General features: G+C 33.6%; 2 long non-coding RNA genes across 2 annotated transcripts in view; both read left to right on the top strand.

Moving 5' to 3' along the window:
- Positions 1-21,180, top strand: part of LOC136026222 (uncharacterized) — a 263,409-nt gene that overhangs the window by 118,940 nt on the left and 123,289 nt on the right. The gene's annotated exons all lie outside the window — the stretch shown is intronic.
- On the top strand, positions 7,805-17,238 carry LOC136026219 (uncharacterized). The gene is made up of 3 exons (XR_010617245.1): positions 7,805-7,934; positions 11,440-11,513; positions 16,771-17,238. It is a non-coding gene; the product is annotated as an uncharacterized LOC136026219 (long non-coding RNA).

Genomic DNA, 21,180 nt, shown 5'->3' with positions numbered 1-21,180 from the left:
TGCTCAAATAGTAGAAATTGTATTATCAAAGCTAAAAGCATAGAACAAGAATTTAAAAACTGAAATTTAAGCTATAATGTACAATCGTCCTCATTTTAATCTTAGTAGGCTAAAGAACAGTCAAATAGGCTATATTATTTATTTGTAGTGTTTTGTTCAGAGCATGTAGTGTTTCGAGTAAAGCACATAAATGTCTGGAATAGCACAGTTTATAACCACAGGGAGACATGCTGCAGCAGATATATAGTTTGCAAATTATACTTTTATCTTTAGACTATGTTATGTCTTTTAAGTATCTTTTTGTTCTAGCATGTTTCCTTCTGTAAAACCACTATTAGAGACCTTTGATTATTTTGACTCCTTCGTAACACTAAAATATAAATTATATACTTACAAAAAAAAGATTTAAAAAGATAATTCTAAAATTAATCTACATCAACGGCCATTTTTGTCTAATGTTTGATCGAAATGAAGAAGTGTTAAACACTTCTGAAAACACTTGGGCTGAGCTAACAGAGGTCATGAAGTCATGAGATGAACTGAGAAACTCAAACGTCAAAGTTTCGTCAAACCCGCAAAAATAACTCAACCCTATTCGAACACACTGGCCTCCCAGGGGACAAGCTGCCGACCGACCAGTCACTAATTAAGGTCCTTAGTTGACTTCCGCGAAACTTTGAAATCCCCATTTTATGCAACAAAGACATTTGCGAAAGATAAGAAACTTAAAGTTGGACAAATTTTACATACGGGAACAAATGCGGTATAAAAAGCCATTTCGCGGCATAATCGCGGCATGCAGCATGATCAAAATTGTATGCGGCATTTCTCTCAGAATCGCGGCGTAATGCCGCGAAATGCGGCATAAGTGGCAACACTGCCAAGAATATCAAATCAAAAACTTTGATTGGCCTTTGGGCCAAATAATTTACAGGGATTCCGTTTGTATACATTTTCGACACTAATAGTAGGCTAATAATAATTTCGACACTAATAGTTAAATACCTAGAATATCAAAATAGAAACTGTTTTTGCCCCCCTAGGCCGAATTAATGTACAATTAATGTACACTTTCTTACACTAAACTGAAAGTACCAAGAGCGTCAAAATAAAAACATTTTCACTCCCTGGCAGTAGCCAGCCAAACTATGTAGTAGCCATTGTTTCCATAGAATTTTTCCATAGTATTTTGGTATTTTGTATTGATCATGGCTGCAACGATAGCTAGACCGCAGTTCAGAGCGAACTATAGCCTATAGGAACCAAAGTTTTAAGGTTTTTCTTCTTTTTTTAAATAGTCTAAGGAGAACATTGGGGCTGGTATTTTCCCTCCCGCCACCCCTTTTCCGTCCATTTTCAATCATAATTCATTTTTCAAAGATTAGGGGAAACCCTATGAAAAATCAAGTTTCGAATTAGGTTTTTAAGGAAAGTTTCTTTTAGCTGCTTGAGTATCTTTTGAGTCTCCCCCTCGGATGAATACTCTGAAGGTTCCTTCGCAGAAAAATACTCCCTCTGCATAAAATTTTCCTTGATCAAAATTACCTAGTTATGTAAAACTACCAGTTTATTTAAAATCACCTTTGACTCATTCATTTATTTTTCTGTGTCAAGTTACTGGGTATTTGCATAGAAAAATTTGATCTAATACATTCATTTGAAAAGTTCATGCAATTGTTATTCCATTCATACTAATCAAACCACAAATCCTTAATGACTACTAGTCATCTGTAAGAGTTTGCTAATTGTTAGTTCCGAATCCACCTATTATCAAAGTTGAATTGTATCCTTGCTGTGCCTGAATTTTATTTGGGTTGGAAATCGTAGACCAAACGCGTTAGTGTGACCATCAAATTATCGGTTTCTTTAAAAAAATATGAAAATGTGATGAGGACTTTCTGGTGGTTTCATAGTTTTAAACCGAATCGAGCATGTCTCCTGGTGTCTGGCGTAAAACTGGGCAGTGCAAGTTTCGAAGATCTCATGGAGCTATACAAGATTGGTGATTACCTGAAAATCATTGGGGATTATTTATAAAATCACAAGAATCTTCATATTTTCGGTAGAAATTCCCCCTCATCGCGTATGTACCTGATCTATTTAGCAAATTTTCTTGTTAATGAGGGAGGGGTACCATTTATGACTAGATCTTTTTTGATAACTTAACAGTTAGTTAACTTAACACTTAACAGTTAGTATTCATTGGTTCCAAAGGTATTCCACTTTTGTTTAGTTCAATTTCTTAGCACTTGAATGTTAAAGGGACGGCACTCAATAATTATGCTGTGTAGGATATGACAGAATTTGGTTTCCCTGCCTGGATTATGATTTGCTTATTTTGAGTGAGAAAAATGCGATATAGCTCCATGTATATTTTTATTCAATATATAAAAGTGATTTCAATAAAAAGTGGAAAACCTTATGTATTGTAGGAAATCAGATCATGACGAAATTTTTAGATCCAAACAATTTTCTTTTTTGACCAAATGAGACAACTGGTCAAGGGTATTATTATAATCCTAAGAACTAACTGATAACCTTTCGGAAAATAAAATAATTGTTTTTACGCCAGAAAAATACCCCTCCCAAAAACAACCCCATGGAAAATACTACCCCTTGTGGAAAATACTGGTTGGTTTCCAATAAATTTCGACTTTTAAGAAAGGACTAGAAATTTCTTTAAACCTCCAAAAATGCTGGCTCTCTGAAAAAATAGATACACGAAAATGAAAAAAAAAGAAAAAAAAAAGCAAAACGGAAAATTAAATTAATAAAAAGAGATGATAAGAAAAGAAAACAAAGTTGCAAGAAAAATTCTAATCGAAAGTTCAAGGTAAACAGGGGCCAATACATCATCAAAAAGTTGTGTCAGCTTTTTGGTTATATTTACCTATAGGGGTGAGAGGAGGGGGACTCAGCCCCCCTAACTCAGAAGACTAGAGAGTGATTTTACAAATTCGTTAGAATAATTGGATTTATGGGGAGGGGGGGTGGTTAAAAAAGAAAAAATGTATTTTTAGGAGTTTAAAGTTATGATTAGGAGTTTTTAATGTGCTTTGCGACAATATATTGAACGACAGAAAAATATATTGACGATTTTTAAGATTTAACCAAAAAGTGACGGGGTATAGGGATATCAGATAAATCTTACGACATCTAATCAACATTTTGAGCTACATGCTTTATGCTTTCTCTGTGGTACATTACCCTTTGTATGGGGAATTTTCACGGGGGTTTTTGGCGAGGGACAGATTTCATTTGGGTGAGGGGGGATTTTCAAGGAGAAAAAACACCAGTCCCAATTCCCTAGACTTTTTTGCTAAAACATTCTTCAAACTATGGTTCCTATAGGCTATGGTTCGTTCTGTGCTGCGGTGTAGCTATGTAGCTATATATATAAAAAAAAAAAAAAATCCACTCGGATTTTACTTTTTTGGCCAAATGAGAAAGCTGCTAGATGGCATTATTTTAATCCTTTAGACTTTAGAACTAACTGAAAACCTTTTGGAAAAAATTAACAAAATTTGTAATTGCTATCATAATTCTGATAGGATGAATGGATGGATTTTTAGAGTAGTAAATCCAAGAATGCAAGTTTTTGTCCCTTTGATGCAAGTTGCAGCTGCAGGATTGATAAAAAATTCTATGTTTTAGAAGAAAGATAGAGCTTAAACAGTAGAATTTTTCAAGCAATGGAAACGCTTCGCAATAACCATCCGGGTATTTTTTTTTTTTTTTTTTTTGATACTACAAAAGACTCTAAGTTAAGGATTAATAAACCTTAACGTAAAGAGCAGCTTTAAATTATTGAATAATTATAAGAAACAATGGCGAAAATTATAACGACCAGATCAAGGACCTCTTGGGTAGCAAAAAGTCTTATTCCCAGGCTTTTAAGGTCGATAGCTTGAGCTTTTGGTTTTAAATTAAGTGGCAATGCAGTTTCTCATTTGGTTTGTGGGTCCCTGCAATTATTCCTCGCTTGAAATAGTAGGAATTGGGGCATACAGAGCGGGGGCGTTGTGGAGAGAACAGCCCCTTTCATATACGGAGTAATTTCTGTTCGTCTTAAGTTTTAATGTCGCTCCTTAGTTTCAGTTAAAAAAAACTTGTTTTCTTATTTAATTTCTGAACGTTTTTGAATTAATGCAGGTTTTGGCTCTCTGCACATGAATAATAAAAACGAAATTTGTATTTTTTTTTTTTTTGGCTAAATGGTTTTCTCATAGTTTTGATCGGACTATTTTGAGAAAAACAGGAGCTGGGGAGTAGGTCTAGTTACCCTCTAATTTTTTGGTTATTTAAAAAGGTAACTAGAACTTTTAATTTTTAGGAACGTTTGTATTGGTAAAAACATACGTAACTTACGAATTAACTTACGTAACGAACTTCTATATTCGTAAGTTCTTATTACGTATATGAGGGGTTTCATCCTCTCGTTGATACCTCGCTCTTTACACTAAAGCCTAAAATTAGTCCCAATTCCTTAAGAATCACCCCTGAATCACAAAAGCCGTAGAATAAATAGTTAAAATTAATAAAATTACTTTAGCGTAAAGAGCAAGGTATTAGGAGGAGGTGAACCCCTCATATGTAATAATTTCTGTTCATTTTAAGTTTTAATGCTGCTCCTTCCTTTCAGTAGAAAAAACTTTTTTAAATTAATTTTTTGACTGTTTATTTTTTAAATGCTAAACAATCCTGCGCCCCCTTCATGGAAATTTTATTCCACCATGACAAATTCCTCCATGGAATGTTTCTTCCACATTAACCTCCTTGCCTCAACCTCCCCCTCCCAACCAAAAAAAGACACCCTGAAAGCGTCTGTACACTTCCCAATAACCATTACAATATGTAAACACTGGTCAAAGTTTGTAAATTGCAGCCCCTCCAACGGGGATTTTGGGGAAGTAAGTCATCCCAAAAGACATAGTTATTAGACTTTTCGACTATGCTGAATAAAATGGCTATCTCAGAATTTTGATCCAGTGACTTTGGGGAAAACATGAGCCTGGGAGGGGGCTTAGGTGCCCTCCAATTTTTTAGGTCACTTAAAAAGAGCACTAGAACTTTTAATTTACGTTAGAATGAGCCCCCTCGCGACATACTAGGACGACTGGGTCGATATGATCACCCCTGGGAAAAACAAACAAATAAACACGCATCCGTGATCTTTCTTGTGGCAAAAAAAAAAAAATTCATATTTTTGTAGATAGGAGATTGAAAATTTTACTGTAGGGTTCTCTGATACGTTAAATCTGATGGTGTGAATTTTGTTAAGAATCTATGAGTTTTAAGGGATGTTTCTCCCTGTTTTCTGAAATAAGGCAAATTTTCTCAGGCTCGTAACTTTTGATAGGTAAGTCAAAACTTAATGAAATTAATATATTTTTAATCAGCTTTAAAATGCGATTCTTTTGATGTAACTATTCTTATAAAATTTCTTGTTTAAGAGTTTCGGTTACTATTGAGCCGGGTCGCTCCTTACTACAGTTCGTTACCACGAATTATTTGATAGTTTTTTATCATGGAATTTTTTCTTATATGTTTTGAGTTTTTTCCATAAGAATCAATATTGGGGGTTGCTATTTGTATGTTGGAGAAACTTTTCAACAATTTTTTATGCTTTCGCTAACAGCATTTATTAATTATATCATTCCAAAAAGACCTTTAGTAGTAGCCTTAAAAGTTTCAACTTATTATCCCCAGTCGTTCTCGATACATTAATGAGGTGCTTATTGGCAACCATAAACAAATGCCTTTTGATTTAGCTTGAAGCAACATTTAGTTTTTAAGTAAAATAGGCCAACTGCATAATTGTGGGGGCTGACATACCTAATATCCCTAAGGACATAGTTGCGGGATCTTTCTACCATGCTGAATAAAATGGTCGTCTCAAAAATATGACTGGGTGCGTTTTGAAAGTGAATGGGCTTGAGAGAAGGCCTGCGTGGCCTAATAACTTTTTATTCTTATAAAGGGCACTAGTACTTTTAATTTTGAATCGAATTAGCTCCTTTATAAATTACAATGATATATCCAGCTATTATAGAGTGGTGCTGCCCATGACAAGGCTAATATGCTCTTTTGAAAACCTGCATGCATAAAGTTTTTTCATTTAATTGAGACTCCTCCCAAACGTTTCCTAAAGGTTTCACCTTAATACACATAACATCATTAGTTACAGTATTTTTAGTGGTAGCATTAAAAGTACAAACAAAGTGCCTCCTGGCTAGTTCAAAATACCCCACAACTTACCACAAGGCTCTAACTTAATAAAATAAGTTGTTCTTCAGATATTGGTTTGTCACCTTTTTTAAAGTTCATATACTCATATTTTGTTTTTAGTTAGTTCAAACATCCACCTAAATATTTCTAAAAAAAAATTTCACGCTAATACCCTCAGCTTGTCTAGTAGTAATAGCTGTAGCAGCATTAGCAGCAGTATAGCACCTTCGGTTTCTTCAACATCCTCTTCAAAACACGATGAAAGTTTCAGCTTAATACCATCAAACGTTCCTGAAGCATTTCTGATGCGTCCGCTTGGCTACGTGTGTGGGCACAGTGGGTTTTGAAATTTTTCCATACAGTTTCTCTGCATCCCAAATTCTTCGCCTTAATCCCTTTAGTTTTTAATAGCAGTAGTAATAGCAGCAGCAGTAAAATTCAAAGCTTTATGGGTAGTAATAGCAACAGAAGCAGTATTAATAGTAATAACAGTAGTTGTATGAGCAGAAGTAGTAGCATTAAGATGCAAATACTTTCTTGGTTCGTTTAACATCCCTCAAAACAAGCCCTGTTAATTCAACTTCACACACCAAACTGTTTCTTAGATATTGCTGTTACACTCTTTTGACTACCTGCATACAGACGGTATGTTGTGATTCCCTTCATCTCCCCCACTTAAAATGTTTTGAAAGTTTCACCTTCAGACCCTTAGGCACAGCTTTAATAGTAGTCGAAGTAGTAATATTGATATTACTAGCAACAGTATTGAATAGTAGTAGTATTAAAATATTGTCCTTTGGTCAGTAGAAAATCCCTCCAATCTATTCCTGGATGTTTTCACCTAGGATGATTTGTTCCACAATGTGGAAGGTTCCAAATTGGTGATATGTCCTTTTCATAGCCTGTATTTTGGTATACTTCTTGAAATTGTCTTGTCAATACTCTTAGCCTTCCAAGAAGTTGCAACAAAAGTAGTTGCAGCAGTAGTACTAGTAGTAAATGAAGCAGCAATAGTAGTAATAGCACCAGTGTGCACATTTTGCCTTTTAGTAAAATTTAATATAAAAAAACTAGTTATTTTAACTGAAAATAAGGAGCGACATTAAAACTTAAAACAAACAGAAATTACTCCGTATATGAAATGGGCCTTTCCTCCTCAATGCCCCACTCTTTACGCTAAAGTGTGACTCTTTCTCTTAACTCTACTTTTTAAAACAGTAAAAACTCCGTATATGAAATGGGCTTTTTCTCCTTAACGCCCCGCTCTTTACGCTAAAGTTTGACTCTTTCTCTTAACTCTACTTTTTAAAACAGTAAAAAACTTTAGCGTAAAAAAAAAACCCAAAGAGATCATTAAATAAAAAAAAAATCCAGATCAATTTCCGTGTAAGCTTCATGGCTATTTTATAATCTGCTCTTGACAATTTGAGTTGTGGTAATTTTGCAATATGATACTGTTTTTCTAATTAATTTGGTCGAGAAAATAAAAATAAGAATTTGTAAGAGAATAAATTCGAAGTTAATGTTTGCGTGCGTAGAAATTTGGCAAGCTACTTGACAAGTTACATAATTTTGCTGAATTGTGTTTCGGAGAAAAATATAAGAACGATTGTTATTCTAAATCATTTCTTTGTCAGATTTCTATAAGCGAGCACAAAATGAGGATAATTCTGTTCGCTATAGGCTACTATTTAGCAGCCTAGTGGGTAAGTGTTTCTTTATATTTTTTTTTGCATTGCTCTAAATGTTTCAAAGAAAAATAAAAAAAATTATAAGGACACAGATGGACATACCATGTGTAGCCGGTACTTTTTCTTTTGTATCGCTTTAATTTACTCATGTTATTTTTTTTTCTGAAAATTATTTTAACTTTGCAGTTTCACCATCAAAATGTATTAGGACAAAACAATGCGTAGTTTCCTGATATGGGGGATATTATAAAGCGGCAATGCTATAGTGATGCCTATAGTAGAGGGCCATAGTTTTAAATGTATTATGTTTTTTTCCCAGATTGACTTCGTATCAAAGGGGTCATTATATGAACTTCGGAAGGGGTCATTTAATTTTAAATCCAAACTTCTAGTACCTTTTAACTTAAGCTTTAAGGGTAAAAAATGATCGGAAGGCAACCAACTCACTCCCCCTTCATCGTAATTTAGAAAATAGGGAAAAACAACCCCTAAAAGTCATAAAATCTTAACGAAAATCACACCATCAGATTCACCATATCAAAGAACCCTACTGTAGGAGTTTTAAGCTCCTAGTTACAAAAACGTGGAATTTATTATTTTGTTTGCCTGAAGACAGATCACGGATGGGTGTTTATTCATTTTTTATTTTTTCCAGAGATGATAGTATCGACCCAGTGGTCCTAGAATGTCGTGAGAGGGCTCATTCTAACGTAAATTGCAAGTTCCAGTTCCCTTTTTAATTGACAAAAAAAATTGGAGGGTACCTAGACCCCGTCCCACGCTCATTTTCAACCCAATGCCACCGGATAAAAATTTGGAATCGTCATTTTTTTCAGCATAGTCGTAAAACATAATTATTATGTCTTTTATGACAACTTAATCCCCTAGAGTCCCTGGAGGAGGGGCTGCAAGTTACGAACTTTGACCATTGTTTACATATAGTAATGGTTATTGAGAATTGTACAGACGTTTTCAGGGGACTTTTCACGTTGAGATGGGGGAGGAAGAGGGGGTTACAGTTGATACTATAAACCCTAAAAAAAAAACGCGTATCCTTGACTTTCCTCAAAGTTCCACATTTTCAAAATTCCACATTTTGTAGATGTGAGACTAAAACCTCTACAATACTGCTCTCTGATATGCCAAATTTGACGATGTAATTTTCATGCCACTACTCTCTTGAGGGATATTCTTTTTTTTTAAATAACCGACAACTTTTCTCAGGCTTGGAGCTTTTGTTCGTTAACACTAAACTTGATTGAAGTTTATCATTTGATCTTTTTTCTTTAGAGTTTCGGTTACTGCTAGCCCACGCCACTGCTAACTTAAAGTTTATTACCACGAACTGTTTGAATCACCAAATTCTAAGAACAAAGCATTACACAAAAAAAAACTTGTCGCATTTTTAGCTTTTATCTACCACAAAACTTTTTCAAAAAATTTTAACAGCATTCACCCTTAAGTCAGTTTTATAACTCCTCTAGTTGATCTGAAAATAAAACTTAGTAACATTCTCGAAAAATTCAATCTTTGCTTTTTGAAAACCTGGATACACATACACTCTTTTGATTTAATCAAATTTAATGAGCAAAAGTAGCAATAGAAGTAGCCCCAAAAAATTGAACTTGATGCCCTCGGTCGTTGTTGAGATATTGCTGACATGTCTTATTGGTAACTAGCATAAAAACAGTGCGTTTTGATTTGATTTAAAAATAATATTCAGTTTTTAAGAATAATGGGTAAATTGCATAACTTTATGGGGTTGACCTACCCAATAACCCTAGAGATATATGTATAATAGACTGTTCAGCTAAGCTGAACAAAATGCCTGTCTTAAAATTTTGATTGAAAGTGTTTGGAAAATTACGGGCTGAATAGGAGAGCTGATTGTCCTCCAATAAATTTTGACTCTTAAAATGTGCACTAGAACTGTTAATTTCTGATCCAATTAGCTCCTATAAAATATCAATGATATTACTAGCGTTGATTGGGCAGTACTGCCTATGATGTTGCTTATATGCCCTTTTAATACCTGCATGCATATAATGTTTTTTGTTTAACTTAAACTTCCCCTAAACGTTCCCTAAAAGTTTCATCTTAATGCTCTTAATTGCATTAGTTACAGAAAACGTAGATGCATTATTAAAAGTATACAAATACTGTCTTCTGACTATTTCAAAATTTCACCACAACTTGCCCCAAAAGGTCTAACTTTATAATGTAAGCTGTTATTGAGATATTGCTTTGCCACCCTTTTGACAATCTACATGATATAGTTTGCTTTTATTTTTTTCAACAAGTTCAACATCAGAATAAATAACCCTCTAAAGCTACACCTTAATGCCCTTAGCTTGTATAGTAACAATTATTATAAAGGTAGCAGTGGTAGCAGCCGTAGTAGCTGTTCTAGTAGTAGCATTAGCCTCTTTTTGTTTCCTTTTTGGTCAATTGATCATTTCCCTTATCCTTTCCCGAAAGTTAAAATTAATGAACATAGTCATCCTTGAGTAATTTGTATAGTAACAATAGTTGTATTAGCAGTAGTAGCATTAGTAGCAGTAGGCAAATAGCATCTTTGTTTTTGTTTTTTTCAACGTCCCCATAATGCACGATGAAAGTTTCAACTTAGTACCTTCAATTGTTCCTCAAGCATTAAGTATCATCATACTTAATAGTTTGCTTCCTACAGAAACCATGCTAATGCCTCTGTAATTACCACGCTCACTCATATCACCTGTTTCATGAAAAGATTGGTTAGTCTAAAATCCCTTTCAACTTATAAAAAAGGGCTAGGATTCTTAGTTTTTAATGTAATGAGCACCCTCCAAAGTTTCTGCAACCATGAGGGGATGGGATGGATGAAGAAAGGGCAGCTCCCCTCTTCTATGGAATAAATTCTGCTCAATTTGGGGTTTATTGTTACTCTTTACTGTCGTAATAACTGCTTAGACCAAAAATTTTCCCGGAAAGCATTAGCAAGTAGAAAATAATTGGACAGTTTTGAAACGTTTTAAATTTCTTTTACAGTTTTTTGTTTGTTTTCTTGTAGAGGGGGGGGGTAACTTCGGCGGGGCCTGTTTTCTGGGGAGGGGGTAACTCCTAGGATCATTTCTATCGCCAACATACCGACATACTCCTTCCTCAGTCATAGAGTAAAAACGAAACAAGATTTTTTTTTCTCAAATTTATAGAATACGCTTGCTCAGATATTACCCAAATTTCTATTTGGAAAAAATTGTTCATTTTAATTCCGTTGCAAAGATTTTCCGGTGAGTAACAGTGACTAAATGTGCTATTACTCTTGTTTCCGTTTATCATTTCAGAATGCTTATGAAATATGGTACTTGTAAAGAAAGAAATTTATATGAAAACATTTTGGACCTCAAAGGTTTGAAACCGAAACTAGATGACGAATGCCTAAGATATTTAAATTAGAGACATGTTTTTCCTAAATCGTATTGTTTGTTCTTTTATTACAAAAAACAGTTACGAAAGTAATCTAATATTTAGATTCTTCTAGATTTTTCATGGTGTGTGGAAAATTGCATATTCCACACAGGTGATGATAGAAGGTGCTTATTCACGGTTGAAGAAGTAAGTATTTTTGGCTATTTGTTTATCCATATTCAAAATTCTCCTCTTACTCTTTTTCGTGAAAGTATAACTTTACTTTAAAGAATTGATATGCTAAACTGACACCGAGCCGGGACTATGCCAAAATACTGCTAGAGAGCAGTAATTGATCTTAATTGACAGCTTATCCTTATACTTTCACCTTTGGAGGAGTTCCTGATCAATATTGGTAATCATAACTAGAAAAAAGAGTGGTCCCAAAAAGGTTCCTTGAGAAATTCCGACACGTTTAACTGATACGTCAGCGTCTTTAATATTTTTAATATTTTAATATTAATTTTTATCAATTTTATTATTTTAAAATTAATTTTTAATATTTTTTCGTCTCTTAATTTGGTTTGCAACCGTGTTGTAGTGAGTCATATTTCATACTATTTTCCTGTGCTTTCCAGCTTTAGCCTTGAAAAAAAGTTGTGTAGGAATACTCCAGCATCTGCTTCAGCTTCTTTTAGGTTTAGTCTGATTAAACTGATCCGCCTCAGATCCTATTTAGCTGAGAAGACATGGAAAATTTGGTTAGAATAATAATTTTTGTTCAAAGTTTGATTCCTTATATGAGTCAGTGAAAGTCTGATTAAACTGATCCGCCTCACACCCCGTTTAGCTGAGAAGACGTGGAAAATTTGGTTAGAATAATGATTTTGGTTCAAAGTTTGATTCCTTATATGAGTCAGTGAAAGAGTCTGCTTTTGACGTATTCGCTCTGTCCCCCTCTACTTCAAAATGAAAAAGATCTATTCTTCTTAGCCCATGGATGACCCTTGGCCTTCTAAAGAGTGGAAAAGAACAAATTCTCTTTGGAAAGCTTTTAAGTCAGCAAAGCCATCTTTGATTCTGCTCGTCTTCAGCAATTCAAACTCTACAAGAATCTTTTCAACTCCTTGTGCCGGTAGGCCAAATTCCTGTGTTATTCCAAACAGTTCTTGGATTGTGGGAAGGAAGTTCAAAAAACTTGGCAAGAGATCATTTCTGTCCTATAAGGCTCTCTTCCAGCTCTTCATCTTGATCTTTTTCATCTTGAAGTAGAGGGGGACAGAGCGCATACGTCAAAAGCAGACTCTTTCACTGACTCATATAAGGAATCAAACTTTGAAAAAAAAATCAGTAATTGTTCGTTGACTAGTACTGCCCTATGTTTAAATTTGTTATTTCAATTCTGGATAAATTTGAATGAACTTAAAATATTGGGGATGAATACTAATTTCGGTACAAAGGCCTTGTTATTAATACTACTAAAGAATTTTGGTTGGATGAAAAGGAGTATTATTATTAGTATGGATAGAAATTCTGTGAAACTTTTGAATTTCTACATAATTGAAGCCATCACAACCTCTGAAATAGGATTTTCTAATCGATAAATACATTAAATGCATTTGCGTAAATACATTGAAGTTCTTCATATAAATAGAAATAGAAAAATATTACCATTTAAACTCCTGAAAACTAAGCTCAAAGCAGTATTTGCCACCCCAAAAAATTTATTCCGTTAAAATGTTCTTTTTTTCAATCCACCCTAACCCACCTAAACAATAACCCCCCCCCCATTACAGCTTATCAACAATTACAGATGACCAAACGTAGGATAAATTTATTACAAGTAAAGCGAATCAAATTGGTTGAACCCGGTACTGCCACCAAAGCGAATCAAATTGGTTGAACCCGGTACTGCCACCATGTGGCATTACTTCTTTTGCAACTGGCAAGTCTAAAATACAGTAATTAATATTTTTAAATCAACTAGCTTCTCGTAATTTTAAATTGATTTTAAATTCGTTCCCTTTGGGATAAATTTTTTGTTTAGTGCCCTAAAATGGCAGGAAACAAAACCTTCCCCTAGCCCAACCTGTATGGTCACTTAAAAATAACTTTAAATTTACTTTTGAATGGGCTCTCTATCAATTATCTTAGACTTTTGATTTGATCACCCCTGGTAAAAAGCAAAACAAATAAACATGTATCGACCATGTTTCTTTTTCTGAAAAGCAATGCAAAAATTCACATTTTGAAAATTGGATCTTGAAACCTCATAGGTTTTTCTGATACGATTTATCTAACAAAGTTATTTTCAATAAGATAGCTTGCTTTGGGGGGGATGTTTCTTCTTTTTTTCAAAAATCAGGCATTGGGTGGTTATCAATAAACAGCAAGTATTTTATATATTTAGAATCAGCATAAAAAGCTAATACTCTCAGTTTAGCAATTGTCATGAGAATTCCAATTCTATTTTCGGTGAATATTGGCCCAAGCTACTTTTTACTTCCAGTTTTTATCACAAACTATTTCATAAGGTTCTCCTGTGACAATACGATAATAAAAAAAAAGAGGGTCGATTTGACAGCTGGATAATAAGTTTAAATTATGTTTTTCTTTCTCTAGTCAATTTTTTTTTTTGCGAAAGAAGTACATTTTGTATGGCTGTTGTAAAATCAAAAGGTGGTATCTATGCAGGCAGGATGATTTTTAAGCATTTCTACTCCTTTTGTAAACTATTCTAAGGCGCAGGAAAATGCATAATGACAAAACTACATCTTTTATAATCTACGGAAGCAATAAATCTTTCTGTAATTTTGGTTTCAGTTTTATCTTCTTTTACTATTTAATGCATTATAATTAAATATATTATTGATTAAATAAATTGATCCATTTGCCAGGAATCTTTGTCATTTAAAATTTACTGTATTTTCTTTTATTTTCCAAGCAGTTTAACTAGGTTTTTCTTAAGTTTAACTTAAGTTTTTCCTAAAAGTATTAAAAAATAAACTTAAACTTATTTCTACGAAAAATATCCTGAAATGTATTCCCTGTCACCCAACCGTCACTGCTTTTTTTGTGTCTCCCCCCCCCTGGAAAATATTCCACCAGCACCCTTGGATTTAACAGCCTGGTTTGGTCGAACCACATCTGGCTGATTCATTAATTGATTATATTAATCGATTTTAATAACCTCATTATTTTCAACGAATGACGATCGGCATTTTACGCATAACAAATTACGGTTTTTAAAGCGATTACTTTATGTGATGCCCGCACAAGCTGGGTGCAACCAAGCATTGCACTTAAAACACTGGAATGACCCAATTCCATATTTTCTGTAGAATTCATTACAAGAATGGGCATCTCCTTTCTCTTTGTCCAGTTTGGCAGTTTTTTAGTGAACCCCAGAAACTAGCTGTTCGTAGACTATATTTTTGTTATGCTAAATTCCATCTCAGTTACCCTCCTTGGATTAGAATTAGTTACTTAATGAATAAATTCCACCTAGTTTTGCCTATATGTGTTATTGATTAAAGGGTGCTTGATTTTCATTCTTCTATGTCAATAGTATCTCATTCTTGGTCAGCATTGTTTAATTGATTGTCTGTTGGTGTTGAATTGTATTTATTTATAGCTTTTTTCTCTTATTACTCCATCTTAAGGTTTTTTCGCCCTCTTTTTGTAAAAGATGGGTTAAAAAATAATTATCTTATATTGATGGGTTATAAAGATGGAAAAAATATATATCTTATTTATTTATTTATTTTTTAATGATATGTGAAATATTTTAAAGAAATGGATCGTTTTAGATGTCAGCTCTGCTTATAGGCCTTCTTTTTTTTGAATAAAGTTACCTACCTAAATAATTGAATATCAGATTTTAAAACAGTTTTTGACAGGGAAATGTAAATTAAGATTGATTTGTGCTAATAGTAAAAAACTCCAAAGAAAAAGCAGCTTTTGAATACAATGTCTTAATCAGAAGAATTAAGTTTTGTAGGGTTTCGGTTACTATTGAGCCACCTCACTCCTTACACACAGTTGGTCACCAAGAAATTCTTGGCTGAAAAAATGTTTTTAGTGAATTCTGTTTGGTACTTTTGAAAAAAACCTTCTTGTTGGTCCAATTAAACGAACATACCGTTTCAGAAGTCGTTTTATTCAGATGAATTATTGTTGTATTGGTTGGTATCAGTAACCTAGTAAATCATGACTAGATTATTAGCGTCTAATTAAGAAAATTATGATTTATATTATAGGTTTATTTGCTCATTATTTTTCTGTTTCTGTTTTTTTATCTTCATTCAAAAACAATCAAAAACTCCTAGCTCTCCCCCTACATTTTTCTAAACTGGTCCAACTAATGTGAATATGAGGTATGATTAAATATTCAGAAATGTATGATATTTGTCCAAAATGAGGCTCTTAACCTTATGCAGTCTAAAAAATCTAATCAGGCAATATAAGGCCTGAGAAAAAGGCCAGGGTTTATTTTTATGGGAATAGCCAGAGGAAAATGAAAGATACACACTACTACCCCAGTTCATTTGACGTTCATAAGGTTTTGAGGTGAAGAGAAATATTAATCTTAACACCAAGAGTATGACACAAAAACTGCGGTAATAACAGTGGGCAAGTCCCAAAAACAAATTCATGCACTCCTTTTTGTGCCAGGATATCAATCCCTAAGATGACCAATGAAAATGATTCAATCCCAATTTTCAGGACTTTTTAAAGAATGAAAGGTGAAATTAGATGGGATACCTATTACCGGTGGAAAAAGATAGGCTGTCAAAATCTTGCTTATCGGTCTTATATTTGGAGCCTAGAAAGGAGGGTCTCGCTAATGGAAAGAGGTCGTAGAAAAAATATAAGAGTAAAAATATTTTTAGTGAATCCTGTTTGGTACTTTTGAAAAAAACCTTCTTTTTGGTCCAATTAAACGAACATACTGTTTCAGAAGTCATTTTATTCAGATGAATTGTTGTTGTATTGGTTGGTATCAGTAACCTAGTAAATCATGACTAGATTAATAGCATCTAATTAAGAAAACTAGAATTAGCGTCTAATTAGGACAAAACAGAATGATTTAAGCTACATATTAACATATACAGCAATCATCATTTGTAGATTCATTCTACTGATTATCGATTACTGACTAATCAATAGTAATTTTTTTGATGACGATCGCTGTATATATGTGATAGAAATATATGGAATTTTGAACCTTTTTTTTTCTCTGTCTAAATAAATGAATTTATCCCCACTTGAAAATTTATTTGTTTGTCATAGATAGCCATTGTGGTGCAAGAAGAAACTACCTAATTTAAGGTGTTACGTCAAAAATTGTGGTGCAAGAAGAAAATACCTAATTTAAGGTGTTACGTCAAAATTTGTCCAAAAACCTTTTGAATGTAAGACTATCTTTTATCTCCAATCGATTAACGTCCTTTTTCTTTTCTAGGTTGAAAATTCAGAGAGCTGAGCAGTAAATTTCGAAACTAAATCTGTAAGGTTTGTATAACTGTTGCCGTCTTTTTGTGTGTAGCATTTATTTTCACATACAAAGACGTTGCAACAGGCGTGACCCCTTATAATTATAAAGTTTAAATAAAAACCAAGGGTTCTCAACCTTAAGTAAAGTTAATTTTCAGTAAAACTATTTCTTTTTATCCTCTTTTGTTTTATTTTAAAAGAAATGGAACCCTTAACATTTTTAAATCTGTTATTATTTTGCTCATCCCTTGCTAAACGGATTTACTGCTCATCTAAGCTCTTCTACTCTTTACGTGGCTTCTCCGCCTCAGCCAAGGAGCCGCTTCCTGAGTCAAGAAACAAACAACCAAAGAATCACAGACATTTTTTTACAAATTACAGAAGAATTTTTTTTATGTAGTTTCTATAATTGTGTTAATAAAGTTTTATGTTTTCATCCTGTTTTGGTATATTTCACCTAACTTCACTTCTTGAATGGGGTCGCTATAATACAGCAGTACCTATATACTTAGGGAAAAAATAACCCCCGATGTCGTTGGGGAGAGGGCTGTAAGTTCAGAAATTTGCCCATTGTTCACGTATCGTATTTATTATTTAGAAGTTAATACATTTTTTGGGTGGTGGTGGGGTGATTGTAGTTGGTTTTCATATCGAGAATTTTCTGTGGAGAGAGAAATTGACAGAGGACTAACTTTTTAGGGAAAAATTTACATTGGGGGGATTTGACAGAGTTCTTGCGCGAAATTCTTTTTAATTGTCTTACTTTCTTTTTACAAACTGAATTTTTCATGTAGAGATCATTCAATCAATCAATTTATTGATACTAAAAGAAAAAACTATTACAAAAGAAAAGTGGTTACTAGGCCCAAGAAGCTTTGCTTGTAATGGACTACAAAGAACAAGAATAAAAAACTGTTATAAAATATATACAAAAACAAAACAAAAACACTGGAACAAAACAAGGACAATGAATAGATAGGATATTTAACAGATAGAAGATTTAGAAGGAGATTTAAAATATAGCTGATAATGATTTTAAAAGAAGAGAAGAGACATACAAATTAAGAAAGGATTAATAAAGAGAGAGAAAAATTATTGAATTGGAAAGACCCGACGAAATAATGCCTTTGCAGAAAGAAAAAGAGGGACATCTGAAGGGATGGAGTTCCATAATTGAATTGATAGATATACTGGAGACCTCTGGGCTGCTGTAGAAGATCGTTTTGGTAAAATAAATCGTCGAGAAGAATTACGTAAAGAAGAAGGGGGCAACCTCTTATAATTCAGAATAATTTCTGCTCGTTTCGAGGTTGAATGTTGTTCCTTACTTTCAGTAAAAAAAAAAATTTAATTCAGTTTCTTATAACGAATATCCAAGGCAAACCCAGAAAAAACATACTTTCAAATTTAATTGCCAGCGATAAATTTTCTTGGCAACGTATAAGACCTTGGCAAGGTTTACTTCAAAATTACCGACAAATTTCTTTTTAATTTAGCTGTTTATATATCCATAGCATCCACCCCCCCCCCCTCCCACATATTTTCCAAGAATATTCAAAATTTTAGAAGGAGTACTCTGGTCGATCTCAAAGAAAAATAACAATAATGGCTTACATTTCAAACAGCGTCTATTTAAAGAGGAACCATAATTATTTTTATCAAATTCAAATACAGCTTAAGTATTGCGATTTCGACCTAAAATTTTTGTTCTTTACTTTGGCAAAGGTGATATCCACGTGGAAATTTTAACCGCCACAAGAAATCCTATTGTTCTGATATGCTTTGTTAAGTCAGACTGCCTTTTAGCCCCCAGACACAGTTGATATTTTTATATGTGTAAAGGATAGTATTGCAGTTGACATATCTGGCACAAAGAAATAAAATGCTTGGCAAAACTAACATCCGATAGGAAAAGGGTGGATTCAAACAAAAACTAAAGGCAGAATAAAAAAATGCGTGGTAAAACAAAACAGACAGGAAAAGGTGCATTAAAATTGCAACTAAAGGTCACTTAGCCCTTAGTGATCTAAATTTTGTGATCTAAAGATAAGAACTAAAACACTTACTATAAACAACTGACCAGGAAAAAACTGTAAGCTATAGAGGAAAAATATAAAGATGACAAAAAAAAATGTCAATGAAACGGAAAAAGCCGTCTAAAACATTACAGAACAGGCTAGCTTATTTCTTACTCTACTATTAAATAAAGTTTTATTATCCGTAAATTAACGAATCGAACAATTTTTTATTTAATTAATAAAAAGCTCTGTGATATGAGTAACAGCTTTAAAATAAACCTTCCCTGGATGTGCTTTTAAAAAAAAACAGTATATCACATCTGCAAAAATAGTGTATTATCTGAAAAGTTGTCAGAAGAAGGGACAAAATATACTAAAAAAAAAAAAATACTAGCAGGAATTGAACACTTATTAACTTAAACATTTATTAACTTAAATATTATTGATAGCTAATGCTTCATGCATCTGAAAATATTTCACATTATATAAACGTCATGCTGCTCTTAAATAAACTTGATCAAAATGATTGAGTCATTCAAAGTTTCTATCAATCACAGTTAACGCTTGACTCAAGCGTCAAACAGGTTCCTAAACGGGCAATCCTGTTTGAGCCAATCGATTGGCGGAAGCTTTTGATCAAAATGATTGACCACCTACGGCCTCCTTAAGGAGGATCAATAGACGTTATAAAGATCGTTTGAGCCCTTAAACATGAATGACAAAATTCCTAGAATATTGGTGGCTGCCGCATCTGTATTCCTTTTGTTCAATAGATGAAACTCCAACTGGATAGCGAGAGTCAAAACGTATCAAGACTGAAAATGATAGCGATGATGATTGTGTTTGGGATTTTGACTTGGATAAGGTCATTAATGCCTACCAGATCTTAGTTTAAAAAAAAACAAAGGTTCTGCGATATGTATTTCATAGTGACGCTGAACAATAAAGAAGAAAAGGAAAACTGAAAAAAGAAAAAAGTAAAAAAGTAAAAAACTAAAAAGAAAAAAGCTAAAAAAACTAAAAAATAAAAAAAATAAAAAAGAAAAAACGTAAAAAAAATAAAAAATTAAAAAAGGTAAAAAAACTAAAAAGAAAAAAAGCTATAAAACTAATATCACTTTTCATCCGTAAAAATAAAAATGTTTGCAGTCTCTAGCTTACTAAAGACAACTACACCCTCAAAGGTAAGCAACTGTGTATTTTGCTTAAGCTTTTTGGTTCCATACAACATGCTTTTAGATTATTTTCTGCTGATTTTGCCCATTTTTCGTTTAATTTGATGCCTTCTACAGCCAAAACCTGAATCATTTCCTTGGTAATTTTTGACAATTTTTTAACAAGGATAAGTTTCAGTGACAGTATTGGTGTCACTCTTAAGCCATTTTAAATCTTGTATTTGCCTAAATATGTTTCAAAGGTTGTAATATATTCGATAACAGTTATTTCTTCGGTAAAAATTAAAAAAACGTTAGCAGTCTTTAATTTACCAAAGACAACTACACCTTCAAAGGTAAACTACTGTATATTTTGCTTAATCTGTTTGGTGCCATACTACATGGTTTTAGATTATTTTCTTTTGTTTCTTGCCCATTTTATGGCACCTGGTATTAACCAAGTGACATATAGCAATCGCAAATTCTGTCAGTGTGTCTGTCAGTCGGTCTGTCGGTCCCGGTTTTGCTACTTTAGGCACTTCCTGGTAAGCTTGACTTACAAACGGCTGATCCGATTTTAATGAAATTTGATGTTTGGAAGGATATTGTGTCTCAGAGCTGCTACTTTAAATCCCAACTGGATCTGGTGACATTGGGGGGGGGGGTTGGGAGGAGAAAACCTAAATTTTTGGAAAACACTTAAAGTGGAGGCATCGGGAGGAAACTTGGTGGAAGAGACGCACAAGTCCTTGATACATGATTGAAATAACCGGAACGGATCCGCTCTCTTTGGGGTAGTTGGGGGAGGGGTTAATTCTGAAAAATTAGAAAAAATGAGGTATTTTTAACATACGAAGGAGTGATCGGATCTCAATGAAATTTGAAGTTTGGAAGGATGTCATGTCTCAGAGCTCTTATTTTAAATCCTGACTGGATCCGGTGACATTGGAGAGATTGAAAGGGGGACCTAAAATCTTGGAAGACATTTAGAGTGGAGCGATCGGGATGAAAATTGGTGGGAAAAATAAGCACATGTCCTAGATATGTTATTGACATAACCGGAAAAGATATGCTCTCTTTGGGGGAATTATGGGGGAGGGTTAATTCTGAAAAATTAGAAACAATTAGGTATTTTTAACTTACGAAGGAGTGATCGGACCTTAATGAAATATGATGTTTGGAAAGATATCGTGTCTCAGAGCTCTT

The sequence above is a fragment of the Artemia franciscana genome, chromosome 4 (assembly GCF_032884065.1).
Source record: "Artemia franciscana chromosome 4, ASM3288406v1, whole genome shotgun sequence".
Lineage (NCBI taxonomy): Eukaryota > Metazoa > Arthropoda > Branchiopoda > Anostraca > Artemiidae > Artemia > Artemia franciscana.
This window is presented reverse-complemented; position numbering and strand designations above follow the sequence as displayed.